Source organism: Triticum aestivum, chromosome 7B (assembly GCF_018294505.1).
Source record: "Triticum aestivum cultivar Chinese Spring chromosome 7B, IWGSC CS RefSeq v2.1, whole genome shotgun sequence".
In the NCBI taxonomy this organism is placed as follows: Eukaryota; Viridiplantae; Streptophyta; class Magnoliopsida; order Poales; family Poaceae; genus Triticum; species Triticum aestivum.
Window position 1 is genome coordinate 410,626,706 of NC_057813.1, and position 21,643 is coordinate 410,648,348.

A 21,643-nucleotide genomic window follows, 5' to 3' on the forward strand; every position below is an offset into this window, starting at 1 on the left:
GTCGTCGAGAATCCACATCCTTGAGAATGCGACGGACGCGTCCGCGCACTCTGCTCAACGGCAAACTGTGCCAGTACCTACACGAAGAGAAATGGGAAGGAATGAATCAGCCGTGATGGTTTGAGAATCAATTTGGTAATGGCAAGCAGCGAGATCTTAATCAGCCGGCTAATGGAAGAAGTGGTGCGTGCGGATGGATAAGGATGCTGGAGGGGAACGATTGAGTTGAGAGTTTTTTTATTTGTATATATAAAGGAGGGGAGTTGTAAGTAGATGATGATAACCTGTACGGGTTGTTTATACGTGGTGTTGTCAAAACTGCCGGGCCTGAATAGGCTTCATACGTGGGGCATGTAAAGTTGGGCTTGGAATTTATCTATCTACAGTATACTTTTCCCAAAAAAAACTATAGTATACCGTAATCGTTATGAACTCGGTTCCTACTCCGTATCGAATAGGCTGATCCGAGCACACGTTGGTGTGCTACCCTTATATAGCTGAACATACACTTCGATTAACCAAGGGATCCTATCATCTAGACCTTTGGATCATCAATCCGTCTAAAACTAAACAAGATTATTTAGAATCGACCTAGATTGAATCGCTGGAAGAACTTGCACGCGAATCAGACTTGCCAGACTTCAGATCAGACGGTACGTGCAAAACTACTACTATCAGCAATTCAAAGCAACCTCATGAATTTTTTATTCATTATTACATTGTTTTACACTTAGGCATATAATACTGACTCAACTAAGCTATTCTCACACGTCATGCCTTGGCTCTTCACATAAGCTCTATTTTCTTTTAGAAAACAGTACCAGCTTCTGTGATGAACTAAAAGTGACATACAGACTGATAAAATCATGGCAGCAATAGAAAGATATGCTCTAATAATTTTGTACATCATACGAAATACTTTCCAGGATCAGTACAGGATTTGCTTTGCAGCAAAGATACAATTGTGACAATAATTTATTAGCAGAAGCGTGTGAAGCTTTACAAATTTTAAAAACCAAGGCAAGAAGACACTATCAGGTATATCATTCACCTTTTTATATCTTCATGTAATGACTAATTTTTTGTACTTCTCTAAAATATACATTTGAAAGATTGCCCTTTGTAAATATTACAAAACCAAATAATTTTACGTGTAGTGCTAAAAATGACTTTGAGAGTACTTCGCCGTAGTAATTCCCATGGAGCAATTGTCGTGCACTGAGAAACAACCACACTGTCACACCAATAATGCCATACGCTGCAGCTCGAACCATGCAACACAACAATCCTGAAAAGCATGATTGATAAGAATTATAGGTTGTTTCTACATGCAGCCAGCATCTCTTATTTAGTGCATACATTGTTTTGTTTACGACATTATGCATAAAGTACCTTTCAAATATTTGATACTATATTGCTAAAAGAATATCAAATGCAGAAATGAAGGGACAGTATACGTCAAAATCAGCAGGCCCACTTGCAAAAGAAGCTAAAGAAGCTATTATCAGGAGGAAACAACAACTACAAGAAAAAAGGAGTAAGAGATGCAGGAATACACAGGAAACAACCAATAAAATAGAAGAAGATGCTTCACGAAAGAGAAAGGAACAAATCAATGAAATAAGAGATGTCAAGCGTTCAAGGAGAAATGGGAGGGACAATGACCTTCAAAGCAACATCATAGAAACAAGCAGCAGCACTACGTCCAGAAGTTATGATAGCACGATATGGAACTTTGGAAAGCCAACATATAGATGCGAACATTGCAATGCAATACTATGGTGTGAGGAAAGATTAAATTCTCATAAAGGAACCAAAAAACCTTCTTTCGGAATTTGCTGTAAACAAGGTAAGATTGACCTACCAAAGATAGCATATCCTCCACCTTATCTCGCAGGACTATTAACAGGTGAAGGAAGTGATGCAACAAACTTCAAAGAAAACATCAGGTCATACAACTCAATGTTCTCATTCACATCAATGGGAGGAGCTGTTGACAAAGAAATAAACAAAGGCAAAGGACCATATGTTTTTAGACTGCATGGCCAGAACTACCACCATATCGGAAGTCTACTACCTGAAGAAGGTAACAAACCTCGATTCGCCCAGCTATACATCTATCAGACAGAAAATGAGGTTCAAAACAGGATAGATGCTTCAAGATGCAATGATAAAAAATCAACGGTGAACACTGCCATTGTCGAAAAACTACAAAATATGCTTGATGAGAACAACATCCTCGCGAAATCTTTCAGAATGGCAAGAGATAGATTCAAAGAAGAAGACTACCACGATTACACACTTCGGATACTTGGGAAAAGGAACGGAACACACAACCTTCCATCTGCATCGGAAGTTGCAGCATTGGTTGTAAGAGATCCAACTGGAGAAAGTGAAGGACGGGACATTGTTGTCGAGTACAAAAATATGGAACCTCACAGAATATTAGAAATCCATCCAAAGTTCATGTCGATGCAATACCCGATGTTGTTTCCATACGGAGAAGACGGCTTCAAGCTTGAAATACCTTACAAGCGAAGAAAAGAAGGTGACAAAAGCAGGAAATATGTAACTATGCTGGACTACTATGCATACTACCTACAGCAAAGACCTGACCAAGGAATGTCACTGCTAACGTCTAGACATCTATCGCTGCAATTTTGGGTAGATGTTTACACATGCATTGAGCAAAACAGACTAAACTGGATCAGGAATAATCGAGGGAAGTTACGAACTGAACTTTATAGTGGACTGCAAGACGCGATTGAGCGAGGGGACACCAGAACAGAGCAGGTTGGAAAGAGGATAATTGTACCTTCATCTTTTACAGGAGGCAGAAGATACAAGGCACAGAACTTGCAAGACGCTTTTGCAATATGCCGTTGGGCTGGATATCCAGACCTGTTTATAACATTCACATGCAATGCAAAGTGGCCCGAGATCCAATACATGCTAGATGAAGCAGGAGGAGGCCTAAATCCAGCTGACCGGCCAGATATTGTTGATCGAGTATTCATGATAAAACTGAAGGAGTTGATGAGAGACATCATTGTGAAGAAACACTTTGGAGAAACAATAGCAAGTAAGATCAGTCGACTACTCATCGCAACTAATAGCATCTAAATTTTTAATAGTTTTAGCACAGTATAGCCTTTGTCTATTTAATAAAATGCTTCTGAAATGTAACAAAACCAAACTATGTATTCAATCAATGCAGTTATCTACGCGATAGAGTTCCAGAAGAGGGGACTCCCGCATGCGCACATACTGGTATTCCTCAAAGAGAATTACAAGTGCAAAGGACCATCAGAAATTGACCAAATAATCAGTGCGGAGATCCCAGACAAAGATGTCGATCCGGACGGATATGCAGCTGTTGAGAATTTCATGATGCACGGGCCTTGCGGAGAGGCAAATACAAAATCGCCATGCATGATGGAGAACAGATGTAGTAAACACTTCCCAAAAGGATACAATGTCGATAGCACAATCGATGAGGATGGCTTTCCAGTATATAGAAGGCGAGACAATGGAAGGAAGATTAAAAAGGGAGGAGCAATGCTCGACAACAGATTTGTCGTGCCATACAACAGAAACCTTTTGGTCAAATTCCAAGCTCACATAAATGTCGAGTGGTGCAACAGGTCTAGGTCCATCAAGTACCTATTTAAGTACATCCATAAAGACGACGACCAAGTAACAGCCTTACTAAAGGAAAGGGATGCGGCAAACGATTATGATGAAATCAGGAAATACCTAGAGATGAGATACATATCAACAACCAAAGCATGCTGGCGGATATTCCAGTTTGATCTTCACCATCGTGATCCACCCGTCGAGAGACTGCCATTCCACATTGAAAATGAGCAACAAGTCATTTTTCCGGACTCGACTGACATCGAGAAGATAGTAAGAAGACCAGGATCCACAAGTACAAAGTTCACTGAGTGGATGGAGGTAAACAAAATACACGAGGTGGGAAAAGAATTAACCTATGCAGAATTCCCATCAAAATTTGTATGGAAAAGTGAAAGCAAAACTTGGGAGGAGCGGAAAAGGGGCTTTGCGATTGGAAGAATCTACTATGCACACCCTGCAAGTGGCGACCGGTATTATATGAGAATGCTTCTAAACACCAAGAAAGGATGCACATCATTTGTGGATATTAGAACAGTTAATGGAGTTGTTCACCCAACATACAAATCAGCATGCCAAGCGCTTGGATTTCTTGATGACGATGGTGAGTGGATTGAATGCATCAATGAAGCATCAAGCTGGGGATCAGGGACACAGTTACGACAACTATTCACCACAATTTTATGACATTGTGAGGTGACCAGCCCAAAGATGTTGTGGGATTCAACATGGGAGGCACTGTCTGAAGATATCCAGTACAAAAGAAGAATTATCCTAAACTTTCCTATGCTGCAGCTTACTGATTCACAGAAAAAAGCATATGCTTTGATTGAGATAGAGAAACTAATGAGGCAAGCAGGAAAGACACTAAAGGACTATCCAGACATAGAACTACCAAATGCTACAGAACTTGAACAACTTGGAAACAGGATGATAAACGAAGAACTTAGCTATGACATGGAGGCACTAAAGAGTGAGCACCAAATAATAATAAACAATCTTAACCACGACCAGAAAATGGCTTTTGATGCAATAATGGAATCAGCTGAGAGAGGACTTGGAAAACAGATATTTGTAGAAGGCTATGGTGGCACAGGGAAAACCTATCTATGGAAAGCAATTACAACGAAGCTACGATCAGAGGGAAAGATAGTTTTTGCGGTAGCATCATCTGGCATTGCAGCTTTGCTGCTCCAAGGTGGAAGAACAGCGCACTCAAGATTCCACATTCCAATAAATATCACAGAAGAATCAACATGTGAAATAAAACAAGGCTCACATTTGGCTGAACTGGTAAAGAAGACCTCACTGATACTGTGGGACGAGGCTCCTATGGCAAACAAACACTGCTTTGAGGCACTAGAGAAAAGCCTTAGGGATATTCTAAGGTTCACAAACCAAAATAGTGACGAAAGACCATTTGGTGGTATGACAGTTGTGCTAGGAGGCGACTTCAGACAAATAATTCCAGTGATAACAAAGGGAAAGAGAGAGCACATAGTAAATGCCTCAATCAAAAGGTCATACCTATGGAAGCACTTCGAAATATTTAGACTAACTGAAAACATGCGGCTGAAGTGCCTGTCAGAAGATCCAATACAAAGGCAAAATGTGGCTGAATTTGCAGAATGGATATTACAAATTGGCGATGAAAAAAAAACAAACGATGATGGAGATGATTGGGTAAGAATACCTAAAGACATAATTCTACATAAAGGAGAAGACCCCAAAGAAGAGATAGTCAAAAGCACGTACCCAAACTTGCAACAAAACTATCGTGACCGTGAATTTCTCGAAGAAAGAGCAATACTATGCCCAAGGAATGAAACAGTTGAGAAGATAAATGACTACATAATGAGCCAAATACAAGGTGAAGAAGTGACATACCTAAGCTTGGACACTATATGCAAGGCAACAATGAAGTACAACACAATGGAGAATATGTGTCCAATTCCTTAACAAGATGACCTTCCCAGGAATTCCAAACCACGAGCTTAAACTGAAGGTAGGTTTGCCGGTGATGCTCCTACGAAACATCAATCAAGCGGCAGGTTTATGCAATGGCACAAGAATGACTATCACACAGCTGGGAAACAGGTACATTGAAGCACAAATAATCACAGGAACACACGTTGGTGACAAGGTATACATACCTAAAATCATTATGTCATCAAGCGACTCGAAGTGGCCCTTCGTGCTAAAAAGAAGGCAATATCCTCTATCAGTTTGTTTTGCAATGATGATAAATAAAAGTCAAGGTCAATCCCTAAACAAGGTGGGCCTATATTTGCCTAAGCAAGTCTTCTGCCATGGACAACTATATGTGGCATTATCAAGAGTCACAAACAGAGAAGGATTAAAGGTGCTGATCGACGACAATGAGTGCCCAAGCGAAGATAGCGCAAAGAATATAGTATACAAAGAGATCTTCTAATTCTTTGTTATTCAAACAAATGCATACGAGGGCCAAATAATAATGATTATAAACAATACAATGTATGGTTCAAAAGCGTGACATCCATATGTTTGATATATGGTCGGAAACACTGTATACAAAAATATGTTATAGATTGGATTTCTTATTATTTCGTAAGCAACAAATAAGAACATGACAATGCATAGTACTATTGCCATACACTTATTTCATGCATAGAGAGTGTGTACATGTAGCCTACTTTCCACATGGCCAAAAGTTTTAAAATCTTATTACAAATTAAGAATAATAACCACTCTGATAAACATGATTCTCAGAAATCTCATTAGACGACAAGATTTTATTAGATTTTATTAGATTGCATTTGTGTGTGCACCATATAACATTGTGTGTGTTCAGCATATAGCACTGCCTCTACGTGGTAATTAAGACGCAACGTAAATCACTGAACTTGAAAACTTAACCTGCAGCTACACGAATACATGTCTGACATTAAGCTCATGTTTTGCTACATAGCTCAGTGAAAGTGCATGTAAACCTCCTTTTTTTACTGTCAAACAATAAATAGATGCAAGGGTCTCTTGCCAAGTTTAGTTAGACTCTATTCAAGCAGATCCATATGTTTGCTTTACTATGTTCTCTACTGCAGAATTCAGAGAACAAGTATAATTGCACTTCTCCGCACAGAAAGTTATGGTATGATTTCTGATTTCACACAAAAAGTTGTTTCGCAATGGAAAGATAAAATCTTATCTGTTTTCTACATCATTCAACTTCACAAAAACTTATATGGTTGCAATATAACTTATATTTGGTAGAAGTACGGACAGCAGGAGGGCGACACCTGATACGCACCACATGTCCAGGTCTCGGCAAAAAATGGCCACCAGCATGATATCCTCCAAGCTTTGGCCATGGATGGGCAAGCGAATTAATCTGATACGCCATATTCACTACAGATTGGGTACATCATCTCCCAATGGACGGGCAAGACACTCAAATTTGGGCCAACGGCCTCCATTTCTTTTTTCCCTTAAGGACGAAGGAAAGAAGGAACTGTGTTTTCCCCCTGTACTAAAAACTAAGAAGGAGAGGCGTACTTCCATACAGAAAAAAAATTGGTTAATGAAATTATGATGAACATTATTCAAAGCAAGAGGCGAATGGGAGAGCACAAAGGGATTCATACCTGTGAGCACATCCGCAGCCTAAGACGATAGGAACCACACACAGAAGATGGCCCCTGAACCCAACGCCGCATCTAAATGTCCCAGCGCCAATGGACTGCATAGCCAAAAGTGAGATGCCGCATCGCTGGTGAACCACGCCTGATCCGGAGCGCATGTCCTGGCCTCGGCAAAAAATGGCCACAAAGATCACCTCCTCAAAGATTTGGCCATGGATGGGCAAACAAATCAATCTGCTAGAGCAAATACACTTACGATTTGGTAGAGCATCTCCCCATGGACGGGCAGGGCACTCGGATTTGGGGCACCAACATCTATTTCTTTTTCCCCTTGCGATTTGGTACGGCATCGCCCCATGGACGCGTAGGGCACTGAGATTTTGGGCAAAATCACCCATGGACGGGCCGCTTCAGTTACTTTCAACTACCCTTCAAAGGCAAAGAAGAAAGGAAATGTGTTTTTACGCTAGCACAACTAAAAGGAGCGGCGTACATCCAGTCAAAAGAAAAGAAAAAAAATGCGTGCACATTTCTTCTAAAAAAACATGGTTGGATGGGAATCACGTTACACAATTTCCTTTTAAAATGATGAAACACGTTTTACATAGTTTTGACTAAATTGAGACCGGTAAAAAATAAAACATGCAACTTTATATTTCATTTTTTATACAATTGGGTCCATTTGCTTCATAAATTCATAAACAATAAATCAATCATAACCATATAGTTCAACAAGAAATAAAAAATAAATGCACTAAAGATTAACATATAAGTTAACAGATACATAATTTTAAAAAACACATATATGAAGCAAAAAAAAAACATGAGAAGGTAAAAAATAATTTAAACATTGCGTGAATGTCACCAGAAAATTTTAAAATGTTTGACAAAAACTAAATGCAGATCATTTATCACAAATATAAAATGGATCAAATCTACATTACATTGCCAACACCATTCACAATATTCTATTTCTTCATCAATCTAATTATTAATAGTTACCATGTGTATCATCAACTTAAAATAATGTGTGTTTATAACTACAGGACTCTCATCACATATGACCTTATGCCAATTAAATAAAACTGAATCGGACAAATTAGTTATTTTCCGTGATAAAGCTCAAATCGCCCTGATTAAGTGTACATGTCGTATCCCAGGGAAGCAACATGGATGTCATAATAAATATATCTTTTTCAGAGATGATAGAATTTATTTAAAATGCACGAGACGGTATAGTTTCTTAAAAAAATCACAAGACTGCCATATGTTATCCTGTTATGTAAAATAATTTATAAATAAACTAAATAAAAATGGGGAAACAACATATATTAATAAATAAAAACATGACAAATTATTAAAAACAAGTGTTAAATAAACAAAAAAATTAATCTAGCCGCGCAAATGCGCAGGTACACCCGCTAGTTACAATATATATCGTCCGGAGAGACGCAACGCTAAGAAAGGGTGGGTCGATTCCGGAGAGACGATAGAGAGGCGTCTGTTGCGGGTTTAACCAGACGCCGTTTGAGAAAGAGGAGATTTTCCCCTACATGCCTGTAACTAATCATAACACTCCCCCTAATTTAGGTTTGACCATATAGAATCGTTTCATGATCGTCCATGTAGCGCTATTTGATGAAGTCATGTACCTAGGGTAGGGTCACAGACCTGTCTTAAGTACCCTTCTCAAGGACATCCTCAGAAGAAACTGCCTTCCAGTCGACCAAGAGAGACTTCACTCGACGGACTCGAAGGACAAGACCATGAAGACTCACTCGACTACCAGGAGATCAAGAGCCACTCTGCATCCAAACGGTCTGTAATTAAGTAGTCTTTATGACACACTTTATGTAAGACGTTACCAGTAACGCCCAGCCTTAATGTACTTTAAACCTTGCATAACTGAGGGCCGGAGGGGTCTGGAAGACACTATATAAGCCACCCCCCTCCTCAGTGTAAAGGGTTCGCACCCCTGTAATCCATACACACATAATCCAGTCGACCGCCTCCGGGCTCCGAGACGTAGGGCTGTTACTTCCTCCGAGAAGGGCCTGAACTCGTACATCCTTTGTCTTCGCAACTGCCCCATAGCTAGGATCTTGCCTCTCCATACCTACCCCCCATTCTACTATCAGACTTAGAACCATGACAGTTGGCGCCCACCGTGGGGCCGGTGTCTTAGCGATTTTTGGAGAAGTTGCAATTGTTCCGATTACTTTCATCATAGTTTCTGGTGGAGTTTTGGTCGAGGGCCGCGAGATCCGTCTCGGCGCTCTCACCTTCATCGCTGACGACTCCGCTTGGCTCCAGGAGGCTCCACTCGACATCGACGCACTCCCCGTCCGCGGTGCGACGCATTTTCGCGCATGTGTCCGCGGCGTTCTGCTGCGGCAACCGTCGACTCCATATCGGTCGACTCCCCTGTCGTCCTCCCTTCCTGTCTCCCGCCAGCGCAAGTGCTCTGGTCGGTCGAGGCTTCAGCGGTGGGTGAGGCACGCGGTGGCTCGCCAGACGGCCACCACCCAAGTCGCGGCAATCGAGCCTGACGAATCCCTCTATGGCCTGTTTGATCTGTCGACTGGCTCCGTAGAGACTGCATCCGAGTGCGATAGCAGTGATCCAGCGATGGAGGTCTTGATGGTCAACGGACCTCGTAGCCCTCCCGGCTTCCCCCGGGACGACGGGGTGGACGGTGGAGGCGACCCCGCTCAAGTCCATGAGGAGTACCAACCCGAGCCACTTAATTCCCTGCAAAGGGAAGAACTTCGCCGCAGGAACATGGATGCCCTGCATACTCCCATCACAGGAGAAACCCCCGAAGCTCGCACCTTGGAGGAGGCACATTTGGCCAACTTGGCTGAATGCACTCGTCTGGAGAACCTCCAGCGAGCACTCAACGAGCGCGCGTGGCATCGAGTACCCGACTCCAGTCGACGTCAACTCTTCCAGCCGACTCAGGTATATCGAACCCTGATTCAGAATTTGGCAGCTGCAACCCGTATAGCAGAGTCAAATTAGCCCTCTCAGTCGGAGGCTGGCAGAGGTTTGATGCAGATTAGGGATTTGCTCCGGGCAGCAGGAGATCAGAATTCAGCCGTGTCACAGTCACGCAACAGAATTCACAGCCGATCCGTCGCTGCGAATACGGTTCAGTCGGCTCACAGCCCTAGATAGCCTCTGCGGCATGAAGGACGCGAGAATCAACGAGACCAATATGGTGACCGATACGATCGTGATGATAGGCGTCGAGTGCCCACTCCTCCCCCGAGGGGTGGGTCTTACGCTCATCGGCAGCAAGATGACAGGCGTCAACTCAGTGTGGGGCGAAGAGCTCCGGTCGACCCCAGGGAACCAGGCTTTGACGCGCGATCCATCATCGTGCAAGGCTTGGTCGATCGGAACAGGGCTCATCGAGGTGGCCACGACAGAGATGCGCCCACTAGCAGCCGAGTGCATGTTTCAGGTCCGGAATGTTTCAGCAGGGCTATCAGAGCCGCGGTGATTCCCCCCCAACTTCAGGTTGGCGACTGGAGTAAGCAAGTTCACTGGTGAGTCTAAGCCTGAAACCTGGCTTGAGGACTACCGAGTGGCGGTACAGATCGGCGGCGGAAATGACGAGGTGGCTATGAAGCATTTACCACTCATGTCGGAAGGTTCGGCCAGGGCGTGGTTGAATCAGTTAACTCCAAGCAGCATTTACACTTGGGAAGATCTTTCCCGAGTGTTCGTCAGGACATTTGAGGGAACCTGCAAGCGACCAGCTGGGTTGACAGAGCTGCAAGTCTGCGTGCAGAAGTCGAATGAAACCTTAACAGAGTACATTCAGAGGTGGATTACTTTGCATCATACCGTGGAGAACGTGTCTGATCATCAGGCAGTCTGTGCTTTCAAGGATGGTGTTAAGAACAGAGAGTTAAGTTTGAAGTTTGGGCGGACCGGAGATATGACCCTGAGTCGAATGATGGAAATTGCCACCAAGTACGCCAATGGTGAAGAGGAGGACCGACTCCGAAGCGGCAAGTACAAGCCGAGTCAGTCGGAGAAAGGAAACTCCAGTCGGAAGCAGAAGCGGAAGGCCGAGCCAGCGGCTCCTGGGGAGGCTCTGGCCGTGACTTAGGGCAAGTTCAAGGGAAAACCCAAAGGTTCCTGGAACCCCAAGAAGGTGAAAGATAAAGAAGGAAATGACGTGATGGATATGCCGTGTCACATCCACACGAAGAAAGACGAGGAGGGTAATTTCATTTACCCAAAGCATACCACTCGCCAGTGCCGGCTCCTGATCCAACAGTTCCAAGGTAAACAGCCTAAGGACAAGGAAAAGGAGTCGGACAAAGCCGAAGACAAGGAGGACAGTGAGGGAGGATATCCTCATGTTAACTCCACTCCGATGATCTTTGCGGATGTGGAAAGCAAGAGCCGACTGAAGGTTATCAACCGTGAGGTGAACATGGTCGCCCCGGCGACGCCCAGTTATCTGAGATGGTCCCAAACTCCCATTACATTCGACCAGTCCGATCACCCGACTCATATAGCCACCCCTGGGAGGCAAGCTTTGGTGGTTGACCCGGTCGTTGAAGGCACTCGACTGACGAAGGTGCTAATGGATGGTGGTAGTGGACTGAACTTATTATATGCGGACACGCTGAAAGGAATGGGCATTCCGATGTCCCGACTGAGCACCAGTAACATGAGTTTTCATGGAGTTATACCTGGAAAGAAAGCTGAGTCACTCGGCCAAATAGCTCTGGACGTGGTGTTCGGTGACTCGAAGCATTTCCGTAAAGAGAAGCTGACGTTTGAAGTCGTGGATTTTCAGAGCGCTTACCACGCTATTTTGGGGAGACCAGCTTACGCACGGTTCATGGCTCGACCATGTTACGTGTACCTCAAACTGAAGATGCCTGGCCCCAAAGGCGTGATCACTATCACCGGTGATCGGAAAAAAGCAGAAGAGTGTTTCCAGAAAGGCTCAAAAATTGCCGATTCCCAGGTGACAACGGTCGAGCTAGAGGGATATAAGAAAAATGCAGATCCGAGTGATTTGTTGCGGGCTAAGAAGCCTGCCACAGAATCAGCATTTCAGTCGTCCGGTGAGACAAAGCCCGTTCATATTCACCCGACCGACCCCAATGCAGCTCCGACCCATATTTCCACAACACTCGACCCTAAATAGGAAGAAACGCTCATCCAGTTCCTCCGTGAGAACTGGGACATCTTCGCATGGAAGCCTGCTGACATGCCGGGTGTTCCCAGGGGACTGGCTGAGCATCGCCTTAGAGTCGACTCGACAGCAAAACCAGTCAAAGAACATCTTCGGCGGTCCGCCGTCCAGAAGAGAAAAGCCATTGGTGAGGAGGTGGCTCGACTATTGGCGGCAGGATTTATCCGAGAGATATACCACTCCGAGTGGCTCGCCAATGTCGTCATGGTTCCTAAGAAGGAGAAGTCACTCCGCATGTGCATTGATTTCAAACACATCAATCGAGCCTGCCCGAAAGATCATTTTCCTCTCCCTCGCATCGATCGAATTGTCGACTCGACTGCGGGATGCGAGAGATTGTCTTTTCTAGACGCCTATTCCGGGTACCATCAGATCCGTCTGTACGGACCCGATGAGATAAAAATAGCTTTCATCACTCCATTCGGGTGCTTCTGCTATATCACCATACCATTCGGCCTCAAGAACGCCAGAGCCACGTTCATGAGGATGATTCAGAAGTGTTTACTCACTCAAATCAGTCGGAACGTTGAAGCGTACATGGATGATATTGTGGTCAAGTCACGAAAGGGTTCCGACCTATTGACTGACCTCGCTGAAACATTTGCCAATCTCAGGAGGTATGATATCAAGCTCAATCCGTCAAAGTGCACATTTGGAGTTCCAGGTGGAAAGTTACTCGGTTTTCTCGTTTCCGAACGAGGAATCGACGCTAACCCAGAAAAGGTTGGCACTATACTCCGAATGAAAGGCCCTGTGCGAGTGCATGACGTCCAGAAACTTACTGGATGCTTGGCCGCGTTAAGTCGATTCATCTCTCGCCTCGGTGAAAAGGCATTGCCTCTTTACCGACTGATGAAGAAGTCAGACAAGTTCGAGTGGACTCCAGAAGCTGATGCAGCGTTTGCCGAGCTAAAAGCTCTGCTCTCCACCCAGCCGGTGCTTGCTGCTCCAATCAGCAAAGAGCCTCCGTTGCTTTATATTGCAGCCACAGGACAAGTCGTCAGTACAGTACTTACAGTCGAGCGGGAAGAAGAAGGGAAAGCCTTCAAAGTTCAGCGCCCAGTGTATTATCTCTCTGAAGTTCTGACTCCATCAAAGCAAAGATATCCTCATTATCAGAAGCTTGTGTATGGGATCTACATGACCACGAAGAAGGTTGCTCATTATTTCTCTGATCATTCCATTACAGTCGTCAGCGACGCTCCACTTTCAAAGATTCTGCACAACAGAGACGCAACTGGTTGAGTGGCGAAATGGGCGATTGAACTCCTTCCCCTTGATATCAAGTTTGAGGCAAAGAAAGCCATTAAGTCCCAAGCAATAGCAGATTTCCTTGCCGAGTGGATCGAACAGCAGCAGCCGACTCAAGTTCACTCGGAGCATTGGACCATGTTTTTTGATGGCTCTAAGATGTTAAATGGTTCCGGTGCTGGGGTAGTCTTGGTTTCCCCCAGAGGAGATAAGCTCAGATATGTGCTCCAGATTCACTTTGATTCCTCCAACAATGAGGCAGAATACGAGGCCCTTTTGTATGGGTTGCACATGGCCATTTCACTCGGCGTCCATCGCCTTATGGTTTATGGCAACTCAGATTTGGTGGTCAACCAAGTGATGAAGGAGTGGGACGTTAGAAGCCCAGCCATGACTGGATACTGTAATGCAGTGAGGAAGCTTGAAAAGAAGTTTGAGGGGTTAGAGCTCCATCATATACCCCGACTGAAAAATCAAGCGGCTGATGATTTGGCAAAGATAGGTTCCAAGAGAGAAGCCATTCCCAGTGGTGTGTTCTTGGAGCATATCCATACTCCATTAGTCAAAGAAGATCCTTTTACTGAAGAAGCTCCACAGCCTAAGAGTGCCACAGATCCGACCGAGGTTGAAGTTCCAGCAGTGATCGACTTGGTCATGCAGGCTTTAGTGATCACTCCCGATTGGACAGTTCCATATATCGCGTATATCCTAAGAAAAGAGCTCCCAGAGGACGAAGAAGAGGCTCGACAGATCGTCCGCCGATCCAAAGCCTTTACTGTGATCAAGGGGCAGCTATACAAAGAGAGCGCGACTGGAGTTGGTCAGAAGTGCATAACGCCAGAAGAAGGTCGAATAATCCTTGATGATATCCACTCGGGGACCTGTGGCCATCATGCGTCCTCTCGGACCATTGTGGCCAAAGCATACCGAGCCGGATTTTACTGGCCAAGGGCGAATGAGATGGCAAAGGAGATAGTGGACAAGTGCGAGGGATGTCAGTTTTACTCCAACATGTCACACAAGCCTACGTCAGCTCCGAAGACCATACCACTCGTCTGGCCCTTTGTAGTATGGGGGTTGGATATGGTGGGTCCCTTGAGAACAGGTCGAAGCAGTTTCACGCATGTACTAGTGGCAGTCGACAAGTTCACCAAGTGGATTGAGGCTAAACCCATCAAGAAACTTGATGCCGGTACTGCTGTTAGCTTCATCAGAGAACTGATATTCAGATATGGAGTCCCGCACAGCATCATCACTGACAATGGATCAAACTTCGATTCGGAGGAATTCAGAGCATTCTGCACATCTCAAGGCACACGAGTCGACTACGCTTCAGTCGCCCATCCCCAGTCGAATGGACAAGCGGAGCGAGCCAATGGCTTGATCCTCAAAGGGTTGAAACCCCGACTGATGCGTGACCTCAAGCATGCGGCTGGAGCATGGGTCGACGAACTTCCCTCGGTGCTTTGGGGTCTAAGGACCACGCCTAATCGATCGACTGGAAGAACTCCATTCTTCTTGGTCTATGGAGCTGAAGCGGTCTTGCCGAGCGATCTGCTCCACAATGCTCCTCGAGTCGAGCTCTACAACGAAGTTGAAGCGGAACAAGCGCGACAGGATGCAGTCGACCTTTTAGAGGAAGAAAGAGAGATGGCTCTGATCCGATCGACCATCTACCAACAGGACTTGCGTCGCTTCCACGCCAAAAACATGAAGAGTCGAGCCTTCCAGGAAGGGGATTTGGTTCTCTGAGTGGATTAGCAGAAACCACACAAGCTTGCTCCTTCTTGGGAAGGACCCTTCATCGTCACCAAGGTTCTCCACAATGGAGCGTACCATCTCTACAACGTCGAGCACAACATCGACGAGCCCCGAGCTTGGAACGCGGAGTTACTCCGCCCCTTTTACACTTAAGTATTCACTCGGATGAGTTGTAATAAAAGTACTTCTGTAGTTCATATTTCGAAAGATAATAGTGTCATAATTTCCCCGATGATTTTTTTCACTTTTATTTGTTCAGTAAAATTCCCCCAGTGGGTGGCTTAGCTGCGAATCCGTTTCGCCTAAGTTTGTAAAAAAAATCCTTACCGAGTGGTGAGCCGGCCTCCCACTCGGGGGCTTAGCTGCGAATCCGTTTCGCCTAAGTTCCAATAAAATCCTACCGAGTGGCGAGCCAGTCTCCCACTCGGAGGCTTAGCTGCAGTCCAAGTACTCGCCTAAGTTTTTATAAAATCCTACCGAGTGGCGAGCCAGTCTCCCACTCGGAGGCTTAGCTGCAGTCCAAGTACTCGCCTAAGTTGTTATAAAATCCTACAGAGTGGCGAGCCAGTCTCCCACTTGGGGGCTTAGCTGCAGTCCAAGTACTCGCCTAAGTTTCAATAAAATCCTACCGAGTGGTGAGCCAGCCTCCCACTCGGAGGCTTAGCTGCAGTCAAAGTACTCGCCTAAGTACAAGTACAACATGCGCTCTGCAAGGAGGACGAGGTGCAGGTCGACTGCTACTCTCTCCTCCAAGCTACGCCACAAGTACAACATGCGCTCTGCAAGGAGGACGAGGTGCAGGTCGACTGCTACCCTTTCCTCCGAGCAACGCCACAAGTACAACGTGCGCTCTGCAAGGAGGACGAGGTGCAGGTCGACTGCTACTCTCTCCTCCGAGCTACGCCACAAGTACAACATGCGCTCGCAAGGAGGACGAGGTGCGGGTCGACTGCAACTCTCTCCTCCGAGCTACGCCACAAGTACAACATGCGCTCTGCAAGGAGGACGAGGTGCGGGTCGACTGCTACCCTCTCCTCCGAGATATGCCACAAGAACAATGTGTCTTCCATAAGAAAGACGTCTTAAAAATCCTACCGAGTGGAGAGCAAACCTCCCCACTCGGGAGCTTAGCTGCAGCCCCGTGCTCGCCTAAGTTTTGAAAATCCTACCGAGTGGAGAGCAAACCTCCCACTCGGGGGCTTAGCTGCAGCCCCGTGCTCGCCTAAGTTTTGAAAATCCTACCGAGTGGAGAGCAAACCTCCCACTCAGGGGCTTAGCTGCAGCCCAGTGCTCGCCTAAGTTTTGAGAATCCTACCAAGTGGAGAGCAAACCTCCCACTCGGGGGCTTAGCTGCAGCCCAGTGCTCGCCTAAGTTTTGAAAATCCTACCGAGTGGAGAGCAGACCTCCCACTCCGAGGCTTAGCTGCAGCCCAGTGCCTGCCTAGTGAATTGGGGAACAAGTCGATTGCAATAAGCACCTCGCTTTAACCTGCAAAAGATACCTCAAACCAAATGCAAGAGTATTTAAAATGTCGAATCCAAATTTGGATAACACCTAACGGAACCGAAAGTGCTCAGGCGCTAAGCCTGTTAAGGTTTATCGGTTACAAAAATCACTCGGCATACCGAGGCAAATTTAAAGTGTCGAGCTCAAGAAGTTTTTTACCCCTCCTGTGGAGGGCTGGAAGGTGCAACAAACTCGTCAAGGTCGATTCCATCAGCAATCCGAGTGGCAGCGGCGATGAAGGTCACCATGAAAGACCGGAAATCATGCTTCTTGGTGTTAGCCACCCGAAGGGCCGCCAGCTTGTCTTCTCGTGCATCCTTGCAATGGAATCGGGCCAGAGATAGAGCAACATCTGCGCCACACGTGGCAGAGGACTTTTTCCACTCCTGCACTCGACTTGGGACTATGTTCAGTCGAGTCATCAGGGACTCGAGGTCATTCTGGAGCGCCTCTCTAGGCCAGAGCGTAGCGTCGATGCGGGAAGTGGCGACCTTCAGCCTTGCGAGATAATCAACGACGGCAACAACACGAGATTCGAGCCGGAGCACGTTCATGGCGACTTCATCATTCACCGGAGAGTTGATGGGGTCCAGGTTTGGCTCCAGTCGACCAGTCTCCTCTTCAAAATTCTGGCAAAATTCTGCAAACACAACCACCGAGTCAAGGCAACAGTCGAATGGAAAGATCACAGTTAAAATACCTGTTTGGTGCAAAAGATTACCTTCGAGCATGAGGAATAACTCCTTGGCGAGTCCGCCCAGATAAGCCTCCAGATCGTTCTTCTTCCCCACCAACTCACTGGCCTTGTCACTCAGGGCAATCTTGTCACTTTTTAGTCGACTGACCTCTTTGTTGGCATCATCAAGAGCAGCTTTTAGATTGGTGTTTTCTTCTTCAAGCTTGGTGACCGAAGCCAACTTCTCGTTTGCGAGCTTGGTCTTCTCTAAAGCTGTTTTCTACATTTCAGCCAACTCAAGGTCTTTCTTCTTCTGGGCATCCTTCACTTTGCCTGCAAAGTTACGACAAGGTCAGACTTTGAAACAAATGAGGAGCAAAGGCAGTCGTCGAAAGCCTCACCAAACATACCTTTAGTCTCCTCCTTCGCTTTCGTCAAATTCTCCTGGACCAACTTCAGATCAAGCTCAAGCTGGATATGTTTGTTCTCCAGCTCGGTGTAACGAGCAGCAAGGTCGCAGGGTTTCTACAAAGAACTAATCGACAAAATGTCAAAGATAATTCACTTCCGAGTGACTAAGGAAAAATCATACGTTTCTAAGACTACAGCCGAATACAAACATTCGACCGTAGTCTCGGGTACTACACCCAGTGGGTGCACTCAGCGTGCCCCCACTAGTTCTATCAAGATAGAGTCGACTAGTCGACCAACAAAAAAACGAAAAAAAATAAACAAGACATGTTCTTCAGACTATAGTCAACTGCCAGCAGTCGACCATAGTCTCGGGGACTACACCCAGTGGGTGCACTCAGCGTGCCCCCACCGGTCTGTAAATCCGTTCGACCTAATCGAATGAAGGAAAAAGTTCAAGACATAAAGACTATGGTCGACTGCCAGCAGTCCACCATAGCCTTGGGGACTACACCCAGTGGGTGCACTCAGCGTGCCCCCACTAACTCGGAATTTCAATCGACACACCCAGTGGGTGTAGGACAATCACTAGGAATTTCAGAAAGAAGAATCTTCAGACATCATATCCTAACAGAACAGGCGGTGACCGACTGACCTGAACTTTACTCTGAAGAGCGGAACTGGCGCCATAGGCTGCCTGGCTAGCTTCTCGGATGGCCTTCACCTACTCCATCATGACTCCCGCCTGGCGTATTGCCTCTTTAGCAGCGCTGGCTTGGTCCTCTGGGACGTAGTGGGTCGAGAAAAGTGAAGGCTGTGCAGCACTTGACGACGCGGGGTGAGCACTCGCCAACGGCACCGCAAAAGATATGGTAGGTTGAGTGATGTTTCCTCCCTCCGCGACCAGTGTCTCAGGTGCTGGCACGTCCTGAGTCACCTTGCCAGCAGACGCTTTCCTGCTCCTCCTTTGCTTCAACGGTTCCTCATCATCGTCGTCAGGAAGGGTGATAACGACATTAGACAGAGCTACAGAAAAGAATCAAAGTAAGAGACCAAGAGCCAATCGACTAAAGACGGAACTATGAGAGTCATACCAGGTTTTGAGGTGGCGGCGTCTTCCATCTCATGATCGTCAGCCCTGGCCGAGGTATCAGAAGTAGCAGCGCTGCAATTCCAAAAGTCAGTCGGTTGATTCATGAGCCGACCAAGAATAAGTTCATGGGGAATAGAAAAACTCAAGTAGCATCATTACCCTGAGATAGTGGGGATCACCATCTTCATCTTCGGCAAGGCCTTGGCCGGCTTCGACGGTGCCATCCTGGATTGCTTCGAAGCTTTCTCGGTCGGCACCGGAGAAGTGGCTCGAGGGTGCTTGGTCGACTGAGCGACAGTTGCGACCCCCTTACCACGCTCGGTCGCAGGGTCGTGAACGAGCTTCGAGCATCTTTCCGAGCGAGGTGGTGCCACTTCCTCCTCCTCCTCTTCTTCCTCCTCCTCAGAGTCATCACCGTCATCGTCATCAGCAGCATCCGAATCCCAATCCTCTTGGCTTTTGCCCCCACTTCCTTCCTCCTCCTCAGTCGGCGTCTGTGCTCCATTGGGCATCGAGTATAATTCAGTGGTGGCCTGACAGACAACAAAACAAAGATCAATCGACCAATTTGTAGCAAAAGCAGAATGAGTACAGCAAGATTACAATTGAAGGTAAAGTGGGCGTACCGTGTCGGAAGTGTAGGAATGGTCGAGTGGTGGAATCCTCCTGGCTCCTCGAGGGTTGTCCTTATTCCCTGTGACCGCAGCCATCCACCTCTCCAGTGTGGCATCGTCGACTGCTTCTAGATGGACCCGAGTTTCATCCTCGGTTCCACAATACAGCCACATTGGGTGGCCTTGGTACTGAAGTGGCTGGATGTGCCGCCTAAGGAAGACCTCCAGAAGGTCCATGCCCGTCACTCCTTCCTGAACTAGCTAGACTACACGCTCCATCAGCATTTTTACTTGGGCTTTCTCCTCAGGGAGCACTTTCAGAGAAGAGGGTTTGTTCACTCGGTCCATGGAAAACGGAGGGAGACCACTCGACTGCCCCGGCGTCGACTCGTCTTGGCAGTAGAACCAAGTCGACTGCCATCCTCTGACCGACTTAGGGAGGGTCATGGCCGGAAAAGTGCTCTTGCTCCTCATCTGAATCCCAAGACCCCCGCACATCTGAATAACCTTAGTCCTATCGTCATCTGGACTCGCCTTTTTCACTATCTGTGAGCGACAAGTGAATATGTGCTTGAAGAGACCCCAGTGCGGTCGACAGCCCAGGAAGTTCTCGCACATGGACACGAAGGCAGCAAGGTAGGCGATGGAATTTGGATTGAAATGGTGGAGTTGCGCCCCAAAGAAATTCAAGAAACCACAGAAGAAAACACTCGGAGGCAGGGATAACCCACGGTCTACGTGAGTGGCTAGAAGAACACACTCACCCTCCTGCGGCTGCGGTTGCCACTCGTTCCCCGGGAGCCTCGCTGCCCCGTGAGGGATCAAACCCTCGTTGGCCATCTCGTTGAGATCCTTCTCGGTGATGGTCGACCGGATCCAATCCCCTTGAACCCAGCCGTGCGGCAGGCGGGACCTTGACGAGGATCCGCCCCGACTGGTCGCTCTCCCTTTCGCCTTCCCCGTCGCCGTCGCCTTCTTCGCGCGCTCCAAGGCCGCCGTCTTCTCCTTCACCATTGTTGCCGGCGAAGCGCGCGAGGAGCGGATGGGCAAGAGCGAGAGCAAGCACTGCGAGCAGATATGGAGAGGACAGAAGGAGGGATGGGGATGTACTGTTCTGAAAACCCTCGCCCGGCGCATTTTATAAGGACGCTTCCGAGTGGATGACAAGTGGGCCCAGACGATCCTATCACATCCTGAAACAGTCGCGCACGCTTGATACGTGGCGAAAAAGGCGGCACGGAAATCGAGGCGTCTATGCCCTATCCCATCCGAGCGCCGCGGTCCGCCCCGCTTCGCGCGCTTCCCAAAATTCGGATCCCACAAAATCCGCTAGCAACAGATCAACCTGTCAGACGGAAGATTTCCTGCGATCCGTCGCTCGGAAGTTTACTAAGTTCAAAAGTTCACTCGACATAAGAAAGGAATGGATCAAGGCGACTGAAAGAAAAGTTGCTGCATCAACAAAAAGATTATTGGTCCAAGTTGAGGCATGTTCAGAACACAAAAACAGGTCGGAAATATTAACAACTCCTTCCTCACTCGAACCTCGATCCATTCGGGGGCTAATGATGAAGTCATGTACCTAGGGTAGGGTCACAGACCTGTCTTAAGTACCCTTCCCAAGGACATCCTCAGAAGAAACTGCCTTCCAGTCGACCAAGAGAGACTTCACTCGACGGACTCAAAGGACTCGACCATGAAGACTCACTCGGCCACCAGGAGATCAAGAGCCACTCTGCATCCAAACGGTCTGTAATTAAGTAGTCTTTATGGCATTTAGGACACTTTATGTAAGGCGTTACCAGTAACGCCCAGCCTTAATGTACTTTAAACCTTGCATAACTGAGGGC

General features: G+C 46.7%; 2 long non-coding RNA genes across 10 annotated transcripts; one reads left to right on the forward strand and one right to left on the reverse strand.

Moving 5' to 3' along the window:
- Positions 1-529: 529 nt before the first annotated feature.
- LOC123156696 (uncharacterized) lies at positions 530-1,571 on the forward strand. Its single transcript, XR_006478329.1, has 3 exons — positions 530-653; positions 927-1,038; positions 1,439-1,571. It is a non-coding gene; the product is annotated as an uncharacterized lncRNA (long non-coding RNA).
- Positions 962-7,740, reverse strand: LOC123156695 (uncharacterized). 9 transcript variants are annotated; one of them, XR_006478322.1, is made up of 7 exons: positions 7,513-7,740; positions 7,260-7,417; positions 6,926-7,169; positions 5,790-5,833; positions 5,524-5,662; positions 3,757-3,843; positions 962-3,663 (listed from the first exon to the last, which is right to left on the reverse strand). It is a non-coding gene; the product is annotated as an uncharacterized lncRNA (long non-coding RNA). The 9 variants fall into 9 exon arrangements; XR_006478328.1 differs by adding an exon at positions 3,993-4,093 and having other exon boundaries at positions 962-3,843; XR_006478327.1 differs by having other exon boundaries at positions 3,993-5,662.
- Between the last annotated feature and the right edge of the window lie 13,903 nt (positions 7,741-21,643).